The following is a 25,393-nucleotide window of genomic DNA, read 5'->3' on the forward strand; positions in this document are numbered from 1 at the left end:
TCTCACCTTCAAGCCTGTTGTCTTCTCAGGAGCGTGGGATTTGGGAGTAGATAGCATGTCTAGGTTCCTTTGCTAGTTACAGTAATATTTAGCCCTGTTGACCTGTCTGTGCTGCGATTTCCTGGTATTTAAAGTGGAGGCCAAAAAGAAAAGTGGAGGCAGAGTAGTTTTGCTCTGGCGCAGAGGGTTAAGGATCCAGCGTTATCTCTGGACGCAGGTTCGATTCCCTCCCCACCCCCACTCCCACGGCCCAGCGCAGTGGGTTAAGGTCTGGCGTTGCCCACCTATGTGACTCGGGTCACAGCTTCGGCTGCAATCCCACCCCTGGCAGGGGAATTTCCACATGACACTGGGTGCGGCCATAAAAATAATAATAATATGAGACATGAAATGGAGGCAAGGAGTTACTTGGTGGCACAGCAGATTGAGGATCTGGCGTTGTCACTGCTGTGGCCAGGGTTGCTGCCGTGGTGTGGGTTCAATTCCTGACTGAGAACTTTTGCATGCAGCGGGCGTGGCCAAAAAAAGTAAACAAAATAGAGGCAGTAAAACTAGTAGGGGTAAATAAGTGTAACTTCGGGGGTATTGGATATTGTATGTTGATATGGAAGCTGGTTAGTGGAGTATGTTCGCTTTGTGAATTTGAATCTAAAGCTGTACACTTCTGTGCGTACTTTTCTTTTTTGTTCTTGTTTTTTGTTTTAGGGCCGCGCATATGGAAGTTCCCAGGCTAGGGGTGTAATCGCCTACACCACAGCCACAGCAACTGATGGGGCTGCATCAGAAACTTAGACTGAAGCCTGCCACAGCAACTTGCTGCTCCTTAACCCACTGAGCAAGGCCAGGGATCGAACCCACTTCCTCATTGATACTATTCCGGTTTTTAATGCACTGAACCACAAAAGGAACTCACTTTGGGTACTTTTATATTTTTTTTTTTTTTTTTTTTGAGTTGTGCCAATTTCTGCTATACAGCGAAGTGACTCAGTCATACATATATATACATTCTTTTTTTAATATATATTATTTTCCATAATGGTCTGTCCTAGGAGATTGGACAGAAGTTCCCTGTGCTGTACAGTAAGACCTCATTGCCCATCCATTCTAAATATAATAGTTTGCATCTACTAACCCCAAACTCTCAGTCCATCCTGCTCCCTCCCCTCTCCCCCTTGGCATCTACAGGTCTGTTCTCTATGTCTGTGAGGCTGTCTATTCTGCAGGTAGGATCATTTGTACCATATTTTATTTAGTTTTCACCTATAAGCGTTATCATACAATATTTGTCCTCTTTCTGACTTACTTCACTTTATGATGATGTCTAGTTACATTCTTTAAGTTTCTTATGCACTGATTACAAGTTTTTATGAAAAAATAGAGTGAGTTCTTCTTGTGGTTTCCCTGAGGGACTATGATTCCAGTGTTCCCATATAGTTTGATTTTTCAAAACAAGGTGTTTTTTTAATTGCAGAGGATAACGAAATACATCCTGGCTAGGTGTAGCCTGCGAGTTTCAAGGGTGCAGTCCCTGGAAAGCTGCCTCATACGGGCTTGGTTCTCAGCCAGTGGTATGTTGCGTTCCCTTCTCTAACTTCCCGTTGGCAAAAAAACCCCGGACCAAGCCAGAAACCTACTCCCACTCACGTCACTCCCACAAGCCTTTAAGTGCTTTAATCTCTTCCAGTCCTTCTAGCCTCCATCCCTTACATGCTCACTTTCTAAAACAATCTTCCTAAGTCTCCAATCCTATCCCCAAATCTTTCAATTCCATTCATCTCAGTTGCTTATAGGATAAAGTCATAGTTCTTATTTCACACAATATCAACATACCTGACACTGCTGAGCTGTACAGATAAAAATGGTTAAAATGGCAAATTTTATGTTATGTATTTTTTGTCACAATTCTTTTTCTAAAAATATCAAAGTCCTGGAGTTCCCGCTGTGGTGCAACAGGATCAGTGGCACCTCTGTCGAACCAGACACAGGTTCAATCCCAGTCTGGCACAGTGAGTTAAAGGATCCAGCACTACTGCAGCTGTGGTGTAGCTGGCAACTGAAGCTCAGATCTGATCCCTGACCCAGGAACTCCATATGCTGAGGGGAGGCTGAAAAAGAAAAAAAAAAAGTTCTTAGCTGAGAATCCAAAACCTTTTATCTTCAGTTACTGACCCTTTCATCCTCACATTATCTTAGTCTTTATTGGTTACCCCAACTCCTGGCCATCTAGAACCATTTAAAATTCCTTGGACTAAGTTTTCTTTTGCCTCCATTCCTTTTCCCTCACCAGCAGGCAAATACCTGTGCAATTTCAAGACAGCTCAGCTTCATTTCCTTTTCTTTTTTTCTTTTTTTTTTTCTTTTGGCTGCTCCCATAGCAGCAGAAGTTCCTGGGCGAGGGACTGACCCTGCCTCACAGCAGTGACCCGGTCACTGCAGTGACAATGCTGGATACTTAACCCGCTGTGCCACAGGGGAACTCCTCAGCTTCATTTCTTCTCTAAGAGTTTGATTCCTTAGGCAAACAGGCTTTCCCTCACACCTGCTCCCAGAAGACCTAAAACTACTTGTTAGTAACTATTGATTAAACGTGTCCCTTTCTCATTGTAAGCAAGGGGGCCCACAGTGCAGTCATTTTCTTATTTGTGTCCATTTCTTAGCACATAATGGACCCTAATAATACTCATTGGATCAGTAACTAATGGTAGACAACATTGGTGTGTTCCCAATCTTTTGAACTTAATGGATCAGTCTAGCTTTTCAAAATAATTTTGGGAATCAACATGATCGCAATTTTAAAATCTCACCAATCTATATAGCAAAACCAAAAAAAAGCTGCTGTTTTCTATTAGCATCATTTCATTTTAAAATTATACTTTGATTCCTGAAATAAAAATAAAGAACATATCCTCTAAAAAGACAGTCCCTTTTTTTTTTTTTTCTTTTTCTTTTTCAGCTGCACCCAAGGCTATGGAAGTTCCCAGAGATCAATTCCTAGTCACAGCTGTGACCTTTGCCAAATCTGCTGCAATGCTGGGTCCTTAACTCACTGTGCTGGGCCGGGGATTGAACCAGCAACACCACAGAATCGAGCTGGATTATTAATCCACTCTGACACAGTGGGAACTCCCAAAAAGTCAGTCCTTTTAAATAAATAAATTAGCTTTATGAAAAACTCTATAAACCTTATTTTTCTTGTCTCATAGCAGATTATTGAATACTAGTGACCAGTGGAAATCAGTGAGTCCTTCCAAATATAACATTGAGTCTAATAAATTCTGTTTTAATTCTATACTTATAGTTTCCTTGACTGAGTTTACTTCATAGGGGCCAATTCACTAGTTTAAAATTTTCCAAATGGAAAATTTATACAAGTTCCCATTGTGGTGCAGTGGAAATGAATCCAACTAGGAACCATGAGGTGGCAGGTTCAATCCCTGGCCTTGCTCAGTGGGTTAAAGATCTGGCGTTGGCGTGAGCTGTAGTGTAGTTCTCAGAGGCGGCTTGGATGTGACATTGCTGTGGCTGTGGCGTAGGCCAGCAGCTGTAGCTCTGATTCGACCCCTAGCCTGGGAGCTTCCCTATGCCACAGGTGTGGCCCTAAAAAGCAAAGCAAAAAAAAAAAAAAAAACAACGAAAAACTGAGCTTGCCTTCTCTCTAGATTGATTCCTTTCCTGCCCAGGAGTGAAAGAGTGACAGGGAGGCATCAATGAAGTCAACTGCATCCAGTTTATTCTGGAGACACCAGACCTAAAGGACTTGTCAGAGGTGTGGATTCCAGTCCTCAGCTTCATCTTGTAATGAAAGCTTTTTAAATAAAATTTTATTTCCCTGGCACTGTTACATTAAATGGTGCAGTTATAAGTTTAAGATAAATTATATTGACTAGAAGACAGCATGGGGGGTATGAAATCAGTTCACTGGGTCTCAACCATCTAAGAATTTCAAAACTCTGAATAAAATGGAACAGAGGAATATCAGAAAACAGCAAACTTAGTAAGCTGTCGTTATTGTTTTATTAATTTTCTTTCCATCTGTGACTAATCTATTAAGTACCTCCAATGATTTTTTTTGAATTTTGATTTCTGGTTTTTATGTATAAAAGTTTAGTTCTTTTTCAGTTTATGTCACTTCTTTAAAATTTATTTTTTGATGAGGGAACATTAATTTATAAATTTTGTAAGTTTCTGTAGTTCCCGATTCTTTCAGACATCTTCAATACAGATTTAAACCCAAGAAGCCTAATTGTGATGGGCATCTGAAGGGGGCCAGTGGCCTTGTAAGCTCTCTGTTAACTGTGTGCCTGAAGCTCTCTATGGGTAGTGTCAGAATTGAGTTAATTGTAGGACACCTGGCTGGTGTCGAAGACTTGCTTGTTGCTGTAGCAGTGCCCCCAGCCCCACCCCACGTTTGCATGAGTTCCAGAATTGCTTTATTGCCTTCCAGTCTAAACACTTCTGATCACATTAACTTTTCTTTTCAGCTACAGCCCATGGTTGTTCTTTTGAACAACATACTTTCTCACTGGAACTCTGCACATCCTTACAGGCTTAGCTTTCTGTGACTCTGCCCAGAAAACCCTAAGCCTAGTTCAGTGTGCTGTTTACTTTCCATGGCAGTATTTCCCCCAGCTTTTTCAACTCTCCCTGTATTTATGACCTTGTGTTGTCCCCTCTCACACTGACTCTGGGTTTGATAGTCAAGGGACATTAGCCATTATGACTCGAGCAATGGCTTGAAAAATGCTGGCACATCTATGGGGCTTGCTCTCTTTCTGCTCTTTAGAACACTGAGCTCACTGAGTGAAAAAGCCTGAGCTAAGCTGCTGGAGGAGAGGGCATCTGAAGCAGAAACATCAAGTTCCAGCAGAGATCTCTCCAGAACAATCAACCCACCAACGATCAGGTATTTGGAAAAGGTGATCTTAGATCATTTAGTCCAAATGAGCTGGCCCAGAACAGAAGAACCACCCAGCTGACACAGAATTATAAGAAATAACAAACATTTTTTGTTTTAACTATCTAAGTGTTGGGAGAATTCGATTTGCAGCAAAAACTAACATGCATTTTCCCTACCCTTACATCTACCCTCACCGTCCTGTCATGATTAGAGAAAACTGCACGTTTCAAATTGGAACTATTAGAAACTAGTGGTGTCACATCTCAGTTGCATCTTGGACCCCTGACAGTCCTCTTACTTGTCAGCTCCCCTTCCTCTTCCTCTCAGTGTGTGATGATGCCAGTCCCTCACCATGTTTCTCCTGTCCCCAACTCAGCTGACCCCCTATCACTTGTAGAAAATGGCCTTGTTGCCTGCTTCAGATAATGTGGGGCTTGCAGCCGACACTACAGATTCTGGGTGTTTGGGGAGTAGGATGAGAAGCCACTACCACACTGAGTGCTCCACACAGCAGAGGAGGGACCCTGGCTGCTGTGTGGAGCACTCAGTGTGATAGAGCAAGTGCAGAATCAAGAAGTTAAATGGGATGGTGGTAGCTCAGTGTAGGGAGACAGAGGAGGAAGTGCCTAGGGTGGAGAGCACTGGAAACAGGACACAGTTAGTGGAGACTAAGATGCAGATGACATCCTCTGCACGCGTGAAGTGCAGTTGCCCTGGTGGAAGGACATAGTGAAGATTCTGGCTATATTTTGAAGATTAGAGTCAAAAGAATTTGCTGATAATTGATGTGGGGAGAAAAAGAGGAATCAAGCTTAATCACATTTTACTATAAGGATTTTTTCGGTAATTCGTGCTTACCTCCCCCACCCCTTTCTGGGAAGAAGGCAGAGACTATCCTAAATCTCCCTTTTTATATACTGGTTTTTGTTTCTGTCTTATTTTATAGCCACACCTGTGGCATGTGGAAGCTCCCAGGCCAGGGATCGAATCCGAGCAACAGCTTCGACCTATGTCCTTTAGCCAAATGAGCCAGGCCAGGGATCAAACCCATACCTCCACAGCAACCCGAGCTGCCGCAGTCAGATTCTTAACCCACTGCACCATGGTGAGAAGTCCTTTTGTATAATAGTCCTGAATGAACAAATGAATGATCCTGGGCCTCACTCAGTGGGTTAAGGATCCAGCATTGCTGTGAGCTGGGGCGTAGGTCACAGCCTCGGGTTAGATCTACATTGCTGTGACTATCGTGTAGGCCAGCAGCTGTAGCTCTCTTTCGATCCCTAGCTTGGGAACTTCCATATCCCATGGGTGCAGCCCTAAAAAGACCAAAAACAAAAGTGAGCATAGCATAAAGAACTCTCATTGTAGAAGTGTTCCGGATGGTATTATGAAAATGTTCTCTATTTCTTCCCAAAGCACGGTGATCAGAACAGTACATGTCAACAAACCATGATAAGATGGCCATGAGATAAGGAGCTTTTGACAGAATGAAATAGTTTATGTCACTGAACAAACTGTTGAGTACAGTTGACTATTTTTTTTTTCATAGTAAAACTTTGTTGAGGAAGTAGTATGCTGATTTGCATTCTGTCTTAAGCTCTTATCTTTTTGCCAATTGTCACCTTTCTTGCACTGTGGCAAAGGGTCAGCTGGATTCCCTGAATTAAGTAGAATATTTTATTAGACATTAAAAGTCTGGAAATTTTCTTAAGGCACCAAGAGGTTCTTCAGAGTTATGTAAGGGAGGTGATGTATTTGCAATTGGGAAGATAGTTTTTTCTGAAAGGACTTTAAAAAGTTTAAAGGCTGTGGGAGTTCCCTGGTAGCAGGTTAAGGCTTCACATTTGTCACTGCAGCAGCTCGGGTCACCACTGTGGCGCAGGTTTGATCCCTATCCTGGGAACTTCCACATGCCATGGGCATGGCCAAAACAGTTTAAAGGCTACAAGACATAGCAGAAAAAACAGGATTTTGAAGTCAGACCTGGTTTCAAATCATTGCTCTATCACCTGCTATGTGACTTTAGATTGTCTTTGTTGTCTTGCTGGTAAGTGGGAATAATACCTACCTCCAAGAGTTATTGTAAAGTTTAAATGATGAAATATATATTAGAAGCCCAGCACAGGGATTAGCACCTCGTAGGCACTCAGTAACTGTTAACTCTCCTTTTCTCTCTCCCTGTAAAATAAATATCAGACTTACCATCCAGCTTTTTCTCCACACTTTTGCCCACCACGCTTTATGTCTACACCTCTCTATCCTCAACCTTGTTAGATGTTGCTCTTAATGGAGTTGTTTCCCGGCCTGACTCAGCCTGTGTGGTTTGTTGTGGCCAATAGGAAGAAGGAACTTGTCCAGGAAGCAAAACAAGAGAATTGGGAAGGAAAGCTGAGATCAGATCTATATACGATGATATTAGTGTCATTACAGAGTATAGGAGTACACCCAGCAAGATTCTTTATTACCTTGCTGTCACTAAGAATAGTACACATCCGAGGCACACTCAACATTTTTTTTTTTTTTTTTTTTTTTTTTTTTTGCTACCCAGACAGCCATTGCTGCTGGTTTTAGGGGGAAATTGAAACTACTTCCTTACATAGTAAGAGTATAAATAGTGGCACTTCTCTGGTGGACAACATTTCACTAAGTGAGCATCTAAGCTAGAACTTAGTATTATCACTATTTGGTATCATGTAGATCTGGGTTCAGTCTCGCCTTATCACATAGTGGCCTGACTTGAGAAAAGTTTTTAATCTTTCTGAACTTGTCCTCACCTTATTCTGTTAGTTGGAATTTGAGTTCAAGGCCACCATCTTGCACGACTCCAAGGGAGTGCCACCCACATCAACTGCACAGGGTATTAAGCAACAACTTGATTCAGAAACCATAACAAGACTTTAATAATAGTGGCATAAATAAGGTAGAATTATTTCTTATTCATGTGGCATTCCAGGTACACACAGTCCAGGGCTGAAGCCTAGTCTCCATACTAGGGCCTGAGAGGTTTCATCTCTCTTGCTGTTCTACATCCATAATGTGTTGGTCTGGACCACGTGGCCCAAGATGCAAAGCTAACATTTAATCCAGCAGAGAGAGGGGAAAGCCAAGAGGAAGTGTGTTCCTTTCTGTGCAGAATTCCATCTTCAAGTTCCATGTACCCACTCTGCTTCGGGCACGTTGAAATACTTAGCCATAAGAGAAGCTGGGAAGTGTCGACCTTAGCTGTGTGCCCATGTGCCTACCAAAAATCCCATTACTTTTCAAAAAAGGCAGAATGGATATTTAGGAACAATTAGTCGCTGTCTGCCGTACTTGTAAATTACTTTTGAAAATTAAATGTTTGGAAAGTAACTGACATAAAACATTAAAAAAAAAAGTTGTTTTCCATTCTCCTCACCCTTTTACCCCAAAAGGAAATTTATTTCCAACAACCATTCATTAGCAATATGTTTACAAGTTTGTAAGAATTATAGGGAATTCCCTGGTGGCTCAGAGGGTTAAGGATCTGGCATTGTCACTGTTGTGGCTTGAATCGCTGCTGTGGCACGGGTTCAATCCCTGGCCTGGAAACAATTCATGCTGTGGGACCAGCCAAAAAAAAAAAAAAAAAAAATTGTAGACTTTTTTTTTTTCTTAACTGGCCAATCATTCTTTGTTAAAATGTGGAGCACTGTGCATGAAAAGTTCTACAGAAATAAAAAGCTTAGAAACAAGGAGCACCAGAAAGAACCTTGACTGGGCTGATTTTGGTCAGAAATTTAATTTATAAGAACTGAGTGGGAGGAGTTCCTGTTGTGACTCAGCGGGTTAAGAACCCGATAAGTATCCATGAAGATGTGGGTTTGATCCCTGGCCTTGCTCAATGAGTTAAGGATCTGGTGCTGCTGCAAGCTGTGGCATAGGTCAAGGATGTGACTTGGATCTGGCTGTGGTGTAGGCTGGTGGCTATGGCTCTGATTTGACCCCTAGCCCAGGGAACTTCTATTTGCTGTGGGTGTGGCCCTAAAAAGACCAAAAAAAAAAAAAAAAAAAGAGAGAGAGAGAGAGAGAAACTGAGTGGAGTAATGAAAATGTTGGTAAGCAAATTTATGTGAGCAGCTCAGGGGACCCCATCTTAGGGTCCAAAAGCTGAGAGTTTTTTTGCACTGTCACTTAGGGGATAAATCAGTGGTGCATGGAAGAAACTACCTTGGTTCTGGAGGGAATTTAGTCTGGGCCTACCTGGAACTATTTCTGATTAACAGGAGAGAATGGGTCTGTTTCTGACCCTTGCAAAGGAGAGTAAACAAAGAATGATTTTAAAGAAAATTCATTCACCCACACATTTATGTATTTATTTATTCATTAGTGGTAGGTACTGTGAAAACAGGGGAAATAAAACATAGCCTTTGCCCTCAAGACTCTTATGGCCTGGCCTGCTACGGAGACTGGGTTGTGGCATCCTATGTACATACACATGACCTGTTCTGTATGTGGATTCTGCTCAATGACACCTTCAAACGGTACAGTAATACAGCAACATATATGTACCACCAGAAAATCTTTGAATTATGAAGACCTTGAAAATATTGTGCATGATGTTTAAACTTTTGGTCAAAATAAATATCCACATACACACTTCCTATCTTTATTATTTTTTTTTTTTTATTTTGTCATTTTGTCTTTTTGTTGTTGTTGTTGTTGTTGCTATCTCTTGGACCGCTCCCGCGGCATATGGAGGTTCCCAGGCTAGGGGTTGAATCGGAGCTGTAGCCACCGGCCTATGCCAGAGCCACAGCAACGCGGGATCCGAGCCGCGTCTGCAACCTACACCACAGCTCACGGCAACACCGGATCGTTAACCCACTGAGCAAGGGCAGGGACCGAACCCGCAACCTCATGGTTCCTAGTCGGATTCGTTACCACTGCGCCACGACGGGATCTCCACACTTCCTATCTTTAGCTCCCCAAATCTATCCTGCAGGTAGCATGAACATCCTCTTAAATAGGATCTCTGAAATGATGCTCACTGTAACAGGACTTTTTTTTTTTTTTTTTTTTTTGTCTTTTGAGGGCTGCACTCACAGCATATGAAGGTTCCCAGGCTAGCAGTCCAATTGGAGCTGTAGCCACCGGCCTAGACCACAGCCACAGCAGGATCCGAGCCCATTCTGCAACCTGCATGACAGCTCATGGCAATGCTGGATCCTTAACCCACTGAGCGAGGCCAGGGATCGAACTCTCATCCTTACAGGTACTAGTTCAGGTTCGTTAGCTGCTGAGCCATGACAGGAACTCCTGTAAGAGGATTTTTACTTGTAAATCAGATATTTACTCATTCAGTAGTATTAGCTAGATAGTATGACCTTTATCCTCTCAGTACGTCCTTTGTTTTGAGATCTCCTCAAAAATTGTGGTAACTATGTAATTTGCAATTAACTGACATGGCTTCAATCCCAGCTACCCACTGACTAGTCCTGTAATCACAGGCCAGTCACTTAATCCCTCTGAGCTTTAGGTGCCTGCAAAAAGGAGATAGTCATGCCTGCCCTGCCTGCCTCACAGGATTATTGCCATGCCTTCAGTAAAATTAAAGAATACAGAGAAAACAGTGATTCTTTTTTAAATTGCTATAAGTCAGACCTTGAGCTTACATCAGCATCCAGAGTGATATTTAAATTGCAACCTAATTTTTCTGGGCACCTTGAAGATGAACTCAGACTGAATTTCTCTTTTTCTCTGCTAACCTACCACATAACTTCATGTTTTCTATTCCTATTCGTGTTTCTGCACTTTTCCTTCTCAATAATTGTTAAAATGAGACATTGTTTATTTACCAGGACGTTGTTCCTGGTAGTTATACTGAAAATATGGAGAAAACAGCTTTTTTAAAATATTATGGCAGTGAGAAAGAAAATTAACATTGCAGAGGTCCTGACCTGATAGTAGAATTATTTACATTATCTCCCTTCATCTTTTACAGTCTTCAGATCAACACTGTGAGATAGGACTATTAAATGAGGAAACAAGACTCAGTGGTTAAGTGACTCGATCCCAAATCACACAGCTGTATTTGTGGAGCTAGGGTTCAAACCAAGGTTTGCTTACAGAAATTAAATTTTTCCCTCTAACAAATTCTGAGGTGATTTTGCCTCTGCTGGTCTTGTACTGTTTTGAGGACCACTGGGTATTCATCATCTAGTACTTATAATACTATATTCAGCACTGGGTTGGAGAAGTTCCCATTGTGGCTTAGTATCCATGAGGATGTGGGCTCGATCCCTGGCCTCACTCACTGGGTTAAGGATTTGGTGTTGCTGTGAGCTGTGGTTTAGGTCTCAGAAACAGCTTGGATCCCAAGTTGCTGTGGCTGTGGTGTAGGCCGGCAACTGCAGCTCCAATTCGACCTCTAGCCTGGGAAATTCCATATGCTGCAGGTGCTGCCCTAAAAAGCAAAACAAAAACAAACAAACAAACAAAAAACACTGGGTTTGGAAACCCAGCATATGCTGGCTAGGAAACAACTCAGGTTCCCCTCTTGAAACAAACACACTCCATGTATGTGTGTGTTCTAGAAAATAGAAGAAAAAGAAACACATGAGACATATAGGAAATAAAAATGACAAATATAAATGCAATTCAGTAACATTACATGTGAATGGCTTAACCAATTCAATCAAAAGGCAGATATTGTCAGACTGGATTTTTTTTTAAAGATACCCTACAGGGAGTTACCCTTGTGGCTTAGTGGAAACAAATCTGACTAGCATCCATGAGGATGCAGGCTCCATCCCTGGCCTCAATCAGTGGGTTAAGGATCCAGCATTGCCGTGAGCTGTGGTGTAGGTCACAGATGAGGCTCGGATCCTGAGTTGCTGTGGCTGTGGTGGAGGCTGGCAGCTACAGCTCGGATTCGACCCCTAGCCTGGGAACCTCCATATGTTATTGGTGTGGCCCTAAAAAGACTAAATAAATAAATAAATAGAAAAGGCATGGGAATGGATATATTATACAAACAGCAAAAGAAACTAGAGTGACTAATATTAGACAAAATAGACTTCAAGTCTATTAACAAAAAATAGAGATAAAGAGGGATATTTCTTAATGATAAAAGGGTCAGTCTATCAGGATGCTACAACAATTGTAAACATACATGCATCCATCAACAGATCATCAAAATAGATAAAGTAAAACCTGACATAAATGAAGGGAAAAATGATTCTATGATAATAATTGGAGACTTTTATATTCCATTTTCAGAAATGGCTAGAACTAGGTGGAAGACCAATGAAGAAGTAGAAGACTTGAACAATGCTATAAACAAACTAGATCCGATAGAACATCCCAACCAACAACAGCAGAATACCCAGTCTTCTCAAATACACATGAGAAGTCCTCCAGGATAGATGATATGCTAAGCCAAAAACAAACCTTAATACATTTAAGAGGATGGAAATAATACAAAGTATGTTCTCCAACAAAGTGTTGATGAAAATCAGTCAGTCTAAGAAATAAATAGGAGAGAGTTCCCATCGTGGCGCAGTGGTTAACGAATCCGACTAGGAACTATGAGGTTGCCGGTTCGGTCCCTGCCCTTGCGGGTTAACGGTCCAGCGTTGCCGTGAGCTGTGGTGTAGGTTGCAGATGTGGCTCGGATCCAGCGTTGCTGTGGCTCTGGCGTAGGCCAGTGGCTGCAGCTCCGATTGGACCCCTAGCCTGGGAACCTCCATATGCCGCGGGAGCGGCCCAAAGAAATAGCAAAAAGACAAAAAAAAAAAAAAAAAAAAAAAAAGAAAGAAAGAAAGAAATAGGAAGTGTTTATTCGGGCTAAATTTGAAGATTAAAACCCAGGAAAGACATCTTAGAAAGCTCTGAGAACTGTTCTGCCCCTTAGAGGTCAAGTCACAGTTATATAAGCTTTTTTTGAGACAGAGGGTTGTACATCAAATGGCGTATTATTGACAGTTTACAGAAGCCAGATCTGAGTGTTGTGACCCCTTATCATGCAGGAATGTTACTGAAATTCCCGTTGTGGCTCAGTGGTAACAAACCTGACTAGTATCCATGAGGATGAGAGTTCAACCCCTGGCTTCACTCAGTGGGGTAAGGACCTGGCATTGCTGTGAGCTGCAGTGTAGGTCGCAGATTCGGCTCTGATCTGGCATTGCTGTGGCTGAGGCGTAGGTCAGCAGCTACAGCTCCAATTTGACCTAGGAACTTCCCTATGCAGCGGGTATGGCCCTAAAAGACAAAAAGGAATGTTATCTTTAAGGAGTTGTCTTGGGAGAATGTTTCTCTTTATGGTTGAGTGGAAATTTCTGCCTTTGGGGAAGGTTTGGTTGATGCATACTACAGATAAACAAATGCACAATGGAGAGAGAGGGAGGCCAGGAGGCAGAAAACATTTTGTTTAAATTTCTCTTGTTTTGCCATAAAATATGAATTTTATTTCATAAAAGAAGGGATTAAAATTAGAAAACAGAAAGAATTTAGAGGAACTCACAAGTATTTTGAATCAAACCACAAACTCCTAAATGCCCAAAGAGTCAAAGAAGAAAGCAAAAGGGAAGTTAGAAAATACTTTGAGAAGAATGAAAATGAAACTCCGCATGCCAAAACTTATGGGATATAGATAAAGCTGCACTTAGAAGGTAATTTATAGCTGAAAAATGCCTGTATTTAAAAAGAAGAAAGATCTTTAATCAGTAACTTAACCTTCTGCCTTCAGACATTGGGAAAGGATTCAATATCTTGTAGTAAACTATAATGGACAATAATCACAAAAAAGAATATAGATATATGCATATACATGTGTAACTGAATCACTTTGCTATACACCTGAAGCTAACATAATATTGTAAATAAAGGACAGTTCAATTTAAAAAAAGCAAAAACTACATGATCATCTCAATAGAAGCAGAAAAACTGTTGATAAAATTCAGCACTCTTTTCATGATAGAAACACTTAACAAACTAAGCATAGAAGGGAACTTCCTCGGGGAGTTCCCGTCCTGGCGCAGCGGTTGGCGAATCCGACTGGGCACCATGGGGTTTCGGGTTCGGTCCCTGCCCTTGCTCAGTGGGTTGACGATCTGGCGTTGCCATGAGCTGTGGTGTAGGTTGCAGACGCAGCTTGGATCCCGCGTTGCTGTGGCTCTGCCTTAGGCCGGTGGCTGCAGCTCCGATTGAACCCCTAGCCTGGGAACCTCCATGTGCCGCGGGAGCAGCCCAAGAGATGGCAGAAAGACAAAAAAACAAAAAAACAAAAAAAAAAAAAGAAGGGAACTTCCTCAGCCTGATAAGGAGCACCCATGAAAGCTCACAGCCAACAGTATAATTAATGGTAACAGACTGTATGATTTCCCCCTAAGATTAGAAATAAGACAAGGATATTCACTCTTGCTACTTCTATTCAACATTATGCTAGGGGTACTAGCAGGAGAGTTAGGCAAGAAAAAGAAATGGAAGGAATTCAGATTAGAAAGGAAGATGGCATGATCTTATACGTAATCAAAAGAAAAGCACACAAAAAATTAGAGTTCATAAACTAGTCCAGTAAGGTTGCAAGATGCAAGATTGATATAAAAAAATCGATTGTATTTTTATATTAGCAATGAACGAACTATCAGAAAATGAAATTAAGAAATAATTTTACTTAAAATGGCATCAAGGAGTTCCTGTTGTGGCTCAGTGGAAACGAATCTAACTAGCATCCCTGAGGACAAAGTTTCGATCCCTGGCCTCATTCAGTGGGTTAAGGATCCGGCATTGCCGGGGGCTGTGGGGTAGGTTGCAGACATACCTCAGATCCTGAGTTGCTGTGGCTGTAGTATAGGCCAACAGCTACAGCTCCGATTAGACCCCTAGCCTGGGAACCTCCATATGCTACTGGTGTGGCTCTTAAAAGACAAAAAGAAAAATAAATAAAATGGCATAAAAAATTATGAATGAATTTAATAAAATACAAAATAAATACATAAATAGAAATAAACCCGTATGTGTATAGTCAACTGATGTTCAAAATGAACACCAAAACCATTCAATGAGGGAAAGAATAGTCTTTTCAGGAGTTCCCGTCGTGGCGCAGTGGTTAACGAATCCGACTAGGAACCATGAGGTTGCGGGTTCGGTCCCTGCTCTTGCTCAGTGGGTTAACGATCCGGCGTTGCCATGAGCTGTGGTGTAGGTTGCAGACGCGGCTTGGATCCCGCGTTGCTGTGGCTCTGGCATAGGCCGGTGGCTGCAGCTCCTATTAGACCCCTAGCCTGGGAATCTCCATATGCCATGGGAGCGGCCTAAGAAATAGCAAAAAGACAAAAAAAAAAAATAGTCTTTTCAGCAAATAATGCTGGGACAACTGGATAGCTTCATGTGAAGGAAGGAAGTTGGATCTCTACCTCATACCATAACAAAAATTTACTCAAAATGGATCAAAGACCTACATTTGATAGCTAAATTTATTAAGCACAAGAAAAAATAGAGATCTTTTTGACCTCAAATTTGACAATTGATTCTTAGAATGTGACATCGAAAACATGAACAGCATTAAAAACTTTCTCAGAGGAGTTCCCGTCGTGGCGCAGTGGCTAACGAATCCGACTAGGAACTATGAGGTTGCGGGTTCGGTCCCTGCCCTTGCTCAGTGGGTTAACGATCCGGCGTTGCCGTGAGTTGTGGTGTAGGTTGCAGACGCGGCTAAGATCCCTCGTTGCTGTGGCTCTGGCGTAGGCCGGTGGCTACAGCTCCGATTCAACCCCTAGCCTGGGAACCTCCATGTGCTGCGGGAGTGGCCCAAGAAATAGCAACAACAGCAGCAACAACAACAACAACAACAAGACAAAAGACAAAAAAAAAAAAATAAAAACTTTCTCAGAGTCCTCTTGTGGTGCAGCAGGTTAAGGATCTGGCATTGTCACTACAGCAGCTTGGGTTGCTGCTGTGGCTCAGGTTCAGTCCCTGGCCTGGGAACTTCCATATGCCACAGGTGCAGCAAATAAAATAAAATAAATTAAAATAAAAACTTTCCTGCTTCAAATTACACTATTAGTAAAGTGAAAAGACAGTCCACAGAATGGGAGAAAACACTTGCAAATCATAGATTTGATAAGGGAATTGTATCTAGAATATGTAGAAAACTCTATCAATTCAATAATAAAAGACTGATAATCCAATTAAAAATAGGTGAGGGATCTGAGTAGACATTTCTTCCAAAGAAGATATATAAATTACCAATAAGAACAGGTAAAACTGAATGCTATTAATAGACATTAGGAAAATGCAAATCAAAATCACAATGAGATAGGAGTTCCCTTTCACAACGGGAACTCCCCCAAAATGGATTTTTAAATGTTTAAAAATAACTGTTAGAATTCTCTTGTGGTGCAGTGAATTAAGGATCTGGCTTATCACTGCAGCTGCCTGAGTCGCTGCTATGGGTTCATTCTTTGGCCAGAGAACTTGCATATGCCATGGGTGCAGCCAAAACAAAAACAAAACTGTCAATAAAAAATTAATCAGGGAGTTCCTACTGTGGCACAGTGGAAACGAATCCCACAGTATCTATGAGGATGAGGGTTAGATCCCTGGCCTCACTCAGTGGGTTAAGGATCCAGTGTTGCCTTGAGCTGTGGTATAGGTTGCAGACATGGCTTGTACCCCTTGGTGCTGTGGCTGTGCTGTAGGCCAGCAGCTGTAGCTCTGATTCAACCCCTACCCTGGGAACTTAACATATGCCACAGATGCAGCCCTAAAAAGCAAAAAAAAAAAAAAAAAAATCAGTCCAGAGTTCCCATTGTGGCTCAGTGGAAATGAATCTGACTAGCATCCATAAGGATGCAGGTTCAATCCCTGACCTTGCCCAGTCGTTAAGGATCCAGCATTGCCATGAGCTGCAGTGTAGGTCGAAGACATGGCTCAGATCTGGCATTACTATGCCTTTGGCACAGGCTGGCAGCTGCAGCTCCAATTCAACCCCTAACCTGGGAACTTTCATATGCCTCTGGTGCAACCCTATGAAGCAATCCTCCTCCTCCTCCTCATCAATCCATCTAAGAAATAAATGGAAAATTTTATTCTAGCCAAATTGAGAATTTTAACCCTGGAAGAGCCTCTCAGAAAGCTCTGAGAACTGTTCTACCTGTAGAAGGTCAAAACACAGTTATATAAGGTTTTTGAGACAGAGAGCTATACATTAAATGATGTGTTATTGACAGTTTACACAATCTAGATCTGCAGGAACAAAGCAGTGGGTTGTTGTATCCCCCTACAAGATCAAGAAGGATGTTATTTTTTTTTTTCCTCTCTCTCTCTCTTTTTTTTTTTTTTTTTTTTTTTTTTGGCTCTCCCACCACATGTGGAGTTCCTGGGCCAGGGATCAGATCCTCAAGCTGCAGCTGTGACCTACACCGCAGCTGTGGCAACGCTGAACCCTTAAACCAGTGTGCCAGGGTGGGGATCTAACTCGCATCCAGCACTGCAGAGATGCTGCTGATGCCATTGCGCCACAGTAGAAACTCCAAGAAGGATGCTGTCTTTTAAGGAGTTGTCTTGTTGTCATGCTAGGAGAATGTTGCTCTTTACGGTCAAGCAGTTTTTTCTGTTGATGAGGGTGCTTTGGTCAATGCATGATGCATATACACCATGCACAGCAGAGAGGAGAGAGAAAGCTAAAGGGCAGAGAAAAAATTTTTATGTTTAGATTTTTTGTGACTTGCCCTAAAATACGAATTTTATTTCATAAAACAAAAGCAAATTAGAGCCTTTTACTTCACATAGTACCCCAAATACCAAAATAAACAATTCAGAGTTCCTTTGATAGGTTGTAGGGAGCCAAGGTAACTTATTGAGCAATGAAGTGGCACAATCAGAACTCTGCTTTAGGAAATCCATCTTTCATTCAGGGGAGGTAGACTGGAGGCACAAGATCTCTTGTAGTGGCCTCAGCCCCTTGAGGTGCTAAATTGGGACTGGTAGGAATGGAAAGAAATATATGAAAGCCTCTATTTTCCCTTTTTGTCTTTTATATCTACTGCACCTGCAATCAGATTTCTGTTATAGCAAGTGATAGCAGACCAGGATATACATAGCAGTATCCTTACAGATACAGGCCTATCCAGAGCCTCCTCCAAGAAAACCACAGCCCAGGAAATATCAGACAACCTAAGACTTTTTTCTTTTTTTTTGGTAAGCAAGGAGTTTTCTTAGTCCATATCCAACTAGCCTAAGATAAGCAGCAGCTACCATGTACTGATCACTGGCTAAGTGAATCCTACCTATTTTCTGATTAGCTCACCTCACCCTTTTTTACAAACTTGTGAAGTGAGTACTATTCAGGTCCATCTTATGGATGAGAGCAAATAAGACACTTGTCCTTGAAGGGAAGGTGAGTTGGACTTCACACCTGAGTCCAAATGCTATGCTCTCAGGAAGGAAAAAAAATTTTTTTTTTTGATTGAGAGGCACGACTTTTTTGCTGCTCTAATTATGTGTTTATTCCACCTGAGCTTATCATAGTCTTTTTCAGAGGAGCCAGGGTAAACTTACTTGCTTTCTCGAAGCTTGAACATATTCATCTTAATCAGTCCTTTGGGAACTCACACAAAGACTTCTTTAGGTACGTCTCTTCCAAGAATGTTAAGCTGTTGCACTATCTTCTCAGAAGGATAACGCCACAGGGCAAGGTCATGCTTCTGAGGTTGGTGCTGAGAGCCTTCACTAGGGAACTGGCCTTTACTGTGCTAAGCATCAGAGAAGAGGTAGGAACTGGAACAGGAAACCAGAGACTAGAGGCCAGGAGGGGAACCTGTAGGTATTTGGCTGGGAGTTACTTTGTTGTTTTCTTGAGAATTCATTTCAGGGCTCTCCTGGAAGGAAAAGCTGATCTCACTGCAGCTCAGAGGCAGTGAGATCTAGGCACCAAAGCTGAAGATGAGTGAGCCTGATCTTAACAAAGATCATCTAGGCTCATGTTACTCTTGTTCATTTCCCTGTCGTCATCCCTCAGCTTTTGGTGAAATCTTATTTAAATATTTCAGCCTGACTTAGCTGTGCCACAGAAAGTTCAAGAGAAGAGCTCTGTTTACCTTAGACCAGAGGTTAAAAGGGGTACACAAAGATGGGGGTTAAGCAGCCTGGCCACTTCTCCCCATTGTCTACCGGTGGTCTCCTTCCCTCCACTGCCTGTTATGGAGGAGCAGAGATGTGATTTGTACTAAGGGACCCAGGGGTTCCTTTATCCATTTACCTTAGAACAGTGTTTTACAACTACAGGTCAGACCCATTAGTTGGTCATGGAATCAATTTAGTGAGCATAAATCAGCATTTGTTTTTATTTTATTTTATTTTTTTGTCTTTTTAGGGCCGCACCCACAGCATATGGAGGTTCCCAGGCTAGGGGTCAAATCAGAGCTATAGCTGACGGCCTACACCAAGACACAGCAATGCCAGACTTGAGCCACCATCTGCTCCCTACACCACAGCTCAGGGCGACGCCAGATCTTTAACCCACTGAGAGAAGCCAGTGATCGAACCTGCATCCTCATCGATACTAGTCAAATTCGTTTCCTCTGAGCCACAACGGGAACTCCAGCATTTGTTCGCTTGCCTTTTTTTTTTTTTTTTTTTTTTTTTTTTTTTTTTTTTTTTGTCTTTTTGCTATTTCTTGGGCCGCTCCCACGGCATATGGAGGTTCCCAGGCTAGGGGTCGAATCGGAGCTGTGGCCACTGGCCTACGCCAGAGCCACAGCAACGCGGGATCTGAGCCACGTCTGCAAACTACAGCACAGCTCATGGCAACGCTGGGTCGTCAACCCACTGAGCAAGGACAGGGACAGAACCCGAAACCTCATGGTTCCTAGTCGGATTCGTTAACCACTGCGCCACGATGGGAACTCCCCAGCATTTGCTTTTAAATGAAATGGAATAGAACTAGCATGTACTTAGAAAGTTTAACTCTTGTGTTTTGAGTTTTTGTTTCAGATTTATTTATTTATTTATGGCTGTGCCTGTGGCATGCAGAAGTCCCTGGGCCAGGAATTGAACATGCACCACAGCAGTGACAACACTGGATCCTTAATCCACTGAGCCACCAGGGAATTCCCTGTTTCAGTTTTAGAAAATATAAAGAGTGGGAGTTCCCACTGAGTTGCAGCAGGTTAAGAATTTGGTGTTGTCTCTGAGCCAGCATGGGTTCAATCCCAGCCCAGCACAGTAGGTTAAGGATTTGGTGTTGCTACAGCTGTGGCATAGGTCATAACTGTGGCTCGGATTCGATCTCTGGCCCAGGGAACTTCCATATGCCACAAGTGTGCCTGAAAAGGGGAGAAAAAGAGAGAAAAAATATAAAGTATGTGTATATGTGTGTGTTGAGTCTCCACGTAAAATTTATTTCTGATGTTCCTGCTGTGGAGCAGTAGGTTAAGAATCCAGCTACAGGGTCTCAGTTTACTGTGGAGGTGTGTGTTCAATCCCCAGCCCAGTGAAGTGGGTTAAAGGATCTGGCTTTGCAGCAGCCACAGTGCAGGTAGAAGCTGTGGCTGGGAACTTCCATATGTTGGCAGGTTGAGGCCATTAAAAAATAATAATAATTTTAAAAAGAAAATGAGTTCTTATTGTGCATTCTGCTCAGAAAAGTTTGAATACCACTGCTACATGTATATATCTAATGAAATCAGGGAGAATTATGAAGAGAAAAAAAAAAAGGATCCTTACATTCCATTGTGTTTTCCTTTCCCTTTAGAATTGTACATTTGAGATTTTCCCTTTAACACGTGCGAAAAATAACCTTCCTTTAAAAATTCTTTTGGGTGCTTTCACTGGGGAATTTTGCACTATTTAATAGTTCACAGCTCTGTCAACACCTTTGTGTGGCCTGCCAGGAATGAGACAGAGTGAGTTTAGGTACCTGGAAATAGTGATCTTTGGTGGGACTTGAACTTCTTTAACCTCTTTACTTTTAAGAGTGAAAGGTAGCGAGTTCCTATTGTGGTTCAGTGGTAATGAACTCAGCTAGTATCCATGAGGATTCAGGTTTGATCCTTGGCCTTGCTCAGTGGGTTAAGGATCCAGCTGTGCCGTGAGCTATGGTGTGGGTTGCAGATGTGGCTAGGATCTGATGTTGCTGTGTCTGTGGTGTAGGCCAGTAGCTGTAGCTCCGACTTGACCCCTAGCCTGGGAACTTCCATATTTGCAAGTGCAGCCCTAAAAAAAAAGGAGTGAAAGGTAGACTCCCTGGCCTGGGGAACTTCCACATGCCATGGGTGTGGCCAAAAAGAAAAAAAGAAAAATGAGTGAAATATAGAGGCCCTCCCCTATTGCATCTGTGGCACAATTCACCCAGGCCTCCTTATGGATAAGGACACTGTGACTTTTCACTTGCAGTTACTACTCATCACCCCATAATTGCTTGGTCTTTGTAGTCTTTATTGTGATGTTAGATAAGGGTCAGTGTATAATTAACTACCTGTCTTGCTGGAATCAAGACAGGTCACAATGTCCCTTCTCGCACCCCCTGTTCCCTTGAGTTCAATAGTAGGTATTTATACCATTAATTCTAAACCTTAGTCATACTGACTCACATGTGATTAAACTCTTTCACATGTGTGTGCTTTAGTTAACGTGAATTCATGTCCCTGCCAGACATTGACATTTTTCAGCACTGTAAAAGTTGGGTTTACAAGCCGAGTAGTCAGATACCTGTTTTCTTCCACATCATCGCAGAAGGACATTAGTATGTCAGTTGCCATTTATGTTTACGGCTGAGAGAAGAAAAAAGTTCTTTACCGAAACAGATAAGCAAAAAGATTAAGTGATATCTCTTTACTGATATAAGTCAATAATTGTAACTTATAATAACTTAGACAACTTAAGGGGAAACTGAGGAAATCTCAACAAAAGCCAAATCTTAGAGGAGTTTCCTGGTTAGGCCTCAGTGCTTTCACTGCTGTGGCCTGAGTTCAATCCCTAGTCTGGGTACTGAGATCGCACATCAAGCTGCTGCACACTATAGCCAAACGCCCCCCCCAACACACACAAAAAAACCCAAAAACAACAACAAAAAACAACTTAGTATAAATAGTTGATTCCGACATTTAATCCATCCCAGATTACCAGTCTAAACCCATCATGGTTATTCTATTCCCTAACCCAAACTAGGCGTGGGCCACTTGTGCCAGGGCTCTTAGAAATACTTGCTCACTCCTACAAGTGGTCTTCTTTCTCTGGATATTGGCATGTCTGGGTTATGATGCCAGGAATGTTTGCTATCATCTTTCTCTTGCCTGAGGATGAAGCTCTTACCTGAGGGATGAAGCTCTGACTGAAGACAGCAGAGTAAAGGATGGAGGAGTCTGGGATCCTTCATGACATGTTATGTAACAACATCTATCAGGTTTGCCCTACCTCTGAACTTCCTTGTTGTATGACATAATAAATTTCCTTATTGCTTGAGTGTTATTCACAGTGTGAGTGGGTTTTATTAATTATTTACAGCCAAGGCTTTCTAACTGATCTACTGAATGCCCGTTGGTAACACTGTGTTCCCTAGGTGCTGGTAAAATGCTTTCTTCCACTCATCTTGTATTTTCAAACATAGTTAGAGAACCCTCTGGAGACTATATATGGATCCCAAATTTTAGAAGCTCTCCTAGGTACCCAGCCCTCTAACATCTTATCATGACTAGTTTATGTCAAAAGCTGCTGTTTTCTTCCTTTCAGCCAGGTACTCCACTGGCCTCCACTGAGACTTGGGCCAGGTTTGAGAATTTAATTCTTTCCTTAGCAGGAAGTTTATAAAAGTTCCCAGGCATCAAGATGCTGGGTACTGTTTTTGCCTAAATCTGCTACCTAAACTCTAAGTTCTGATCTCTTTTGACGAGATTGCTTGACTAGGTTTCTGACCACATTGTTTTTCTTCTCGCCTGTGTTACTGACACACACCAAAGAGACTACTCCCAAGTTTACCTTCACCAGCAACCCTGTTGTTTAAACTTCACCTGCCTATCTGAATTCTTTATTCATTCCTTCTCTGACTTTCAGTGTCTTCATGTTTCTTCAAAGTATGGTAAAATGTATTTACAAAAGGAAATGAATAGCCTAGAGTACATTGGAGAAGTCTTTTAGCAGAAATGACTACAATAGTGGGTCCTAGTTTTTTATGACCATTTTCTTTTTTGAGTTAAGAAGAATTTATAAGCTGTTACCTTTGTATGCTCTGCATAAACAGTTGTGAAAGTTTCAGGTGTGTATTGAATTTTTTAACTACCAAAGATTCCAGAGAGAGGGGAAATTAACCAGAAAGGTTGATTTCAAGAGCAACTTTTTTTTTTTTGTCTTTTTGTCTTTTTGCCATTTCTTGGGCCGCTCCCTCGGCATATGGAGGTTCCCAGGCTAGGGGTTGGATAGGAGCTGTCGCCACTGGCCTACACCAGAGCCACAGCAATGCAGGATCCGAGCCGCGTCTGCGACCTAGACCACAGCTCACGGCAACGCCGGACCGTCAACCCACTGAGCAACGGCAGGGACCGAACCCGCAACCCCGTGGTTCCTAGTTGGATTCGTTAACCACTGTGCCACGACAGGAACTCCAAGAGCAACTTTTGTTAGTTAAAATATCATTAGTGATAGTTCAGTGTGTACAGTTAATAACTTCTTTAATAAAGCCATTTGTAATTTGTAGACATTCACCCATTAACCCAGGTGACCAGCTCTGTTTTCCCTTCAGTTCCACTTAGTAGGTTTAGGGATAAGAATAGATTTTTTTCTCTGGCTTGTGTTTGTAAAAATAACTTCTTCCAATCTGCTTTATGTGCATTTATACATGTGAAAAAGAGTCAAAATATATTACAGAGCCTTTATTCTTATATATTAACTATGTGGAGTTTAATTTCCTACCCATCAAAATATTTTTCCTTTTAATTAATTATCAGTTTTTCTTGTTCTTCTTGTAATACACTCCTGAATTACTTTCCTGCCTACTATACAATTACTGTTCATTATGGGTTAGGAAAACATTTTGGATCCAGATCTCCAAAGGATTTTTTTTAAGTATTTTTTTTTTCTTTTCATTGTAACACCTGTGGCATATGGAAATTCCCAGGCTAGGGGTTAAATTGGGATGGAGCTGCAGCTGTGGCGTACACCACAGCCATAGCAACACCAGGCCCCAAGCTGCATCTGCAGCCTATTCCACAGCTTGCTCTGATGCCAGATCCTTAACCCACTAAGGCCAAAGATCAATCCCCCATCCTCATAGAGACAACGTCAGGTCCTTAACTGAGCCACAGCGGGAACTCCTTAAAAAGCAATTTATCATTGCTTTTTATTTGAAAAGTTTTGTGCTTCAAAGGGCAATATCAAGAAAGTAGAAAGAGGAGTTCCTGTCCTGGCTCAGTGGTTAACGAACCAGACTAGGATCCATGAGGATGCAGGTTCTATCCCTGGCCTTGCTCAGTGGGTTAAGGATCCAGTGTCCCCGTGAGCTGTGGTGTAGGTTGTAGACGTGGCTTGGATCCCATATTGCTGTGGCTGCAGTGTAGGCCAGCAATTGCAGCTCTGATTCGACCCCTAGCCTGGGCACCTCCATGTGCGGCAGGTGCAGCCCTAAAAGAAAAAAAAGAAAAAAAGTAAAAAGACAACCCAAAGAATGGAAGAATTTATTTGTAAATCACATATGTGAAAGTGATTTGAATTCAGAATACATAAAAGAGCTCTTAGGAGTTCCCATTGCAGCTCAGTGGTTAATCTGACTAGGAACCATGAGGTTGCAGGTTCGATCCCTGGCCTTGTTCAGTGGGTTAAGGATCCGGTGTTGCCGTGAGCTGTGGTGTAGGTCACAGACGCGGCTCAGATCTGGCTTTGCTGTGGCTCTGGCATAGGCCGGGGGCTACAGCTCTGATTAGACCCCTAGCCTGGGAGCCTCCATATGCTGCGGGAGCGGCTCTAGAAAAGACAAAAAAAAAAAAAAAAAGAGCTCTAACACTCAATAGTAAAAAGACAAGAGTTCATGGCTCAGGGTGTTAAGGAACTGTCATTGTCACTGCTGTGGCTCTGGTTATAGCTGTGGTGTAGTTCCTGGCCTGGGAACTTCTGCATGCCACAAGTGCATCAGAAAATAAATAAATAAATAAAAGGACAAATAAAAATGTGGGCAAGGAGTTCCTGTCATGGCACAGTGGAAACAAATCTAACTAGGAACCATGAGGTTGTGGATTCAATCCCTCATTCAGTGGGTTAAGGATCCAGCATTGCCATGAGCTGTGGTGTAGGTTGCAGATGTGGCTCAGATCTGGCATTGCTGTGGCTGAGGTGTAGGCTGGCAGCTGTAGCTCCAATTAGACCTCTAGTCTGGGAACCTCCATATGCTGTGGGTTTGGCCCTAGAAGAAAAAAAAAAAAGTGGGCAAAAGGAAGTTGCCTACTGGCCTAGCAGGTTGAGGATCTAGTATTGTCACTGCTGTGATGTGGGTTCGATCCCTGGGCTGGGAACTTCTGGGTGCTGCAGGTGCAGCCAAAATAAATAAAT

General features: G+C 42.3%; 1 protein-coding gene across 1 annotated transcript in view; it reads left to right on the forward strand.

Moving 5' to 3' along the window:
* GATB (glutamyl-tRNA amidotransferase subunit B) overlaps positions 1–11,866 on the forward strand; it is a 685,553-nt gene extending 673,687 nt beyond the window's left edge. Inside the window, exon 11 of the transcript XR_014812806.1 lies at positions 11,749–11,866. The gene's annotated coding sequence lies outside the window, so the exon portion shown is untranslated. The remainder of the gene's footprint in view (positions 1–11,748) is intronic.
* Positions 11,867–25,393: the final 13,527 nt, after the last annotated feature.

Source organism: Sus scrofa, chromosome 8 (genome assembly GCF_054392235.1).
Source record: "Sus scrofa isolate SSC_HxYL_T2T_F1_AM1 chromosome 8, Sscrofa_HxYL_maternal_Yorkshire_Landrace_v2.0, whole genome shotgun sequence".
In the NCBI taxonomy this organism is placed as follows: Eukaryota; Metazoa; Chordata; class Mammalia; order Artiodactyla; family Suidae; genus Sus; species Sus scrofa.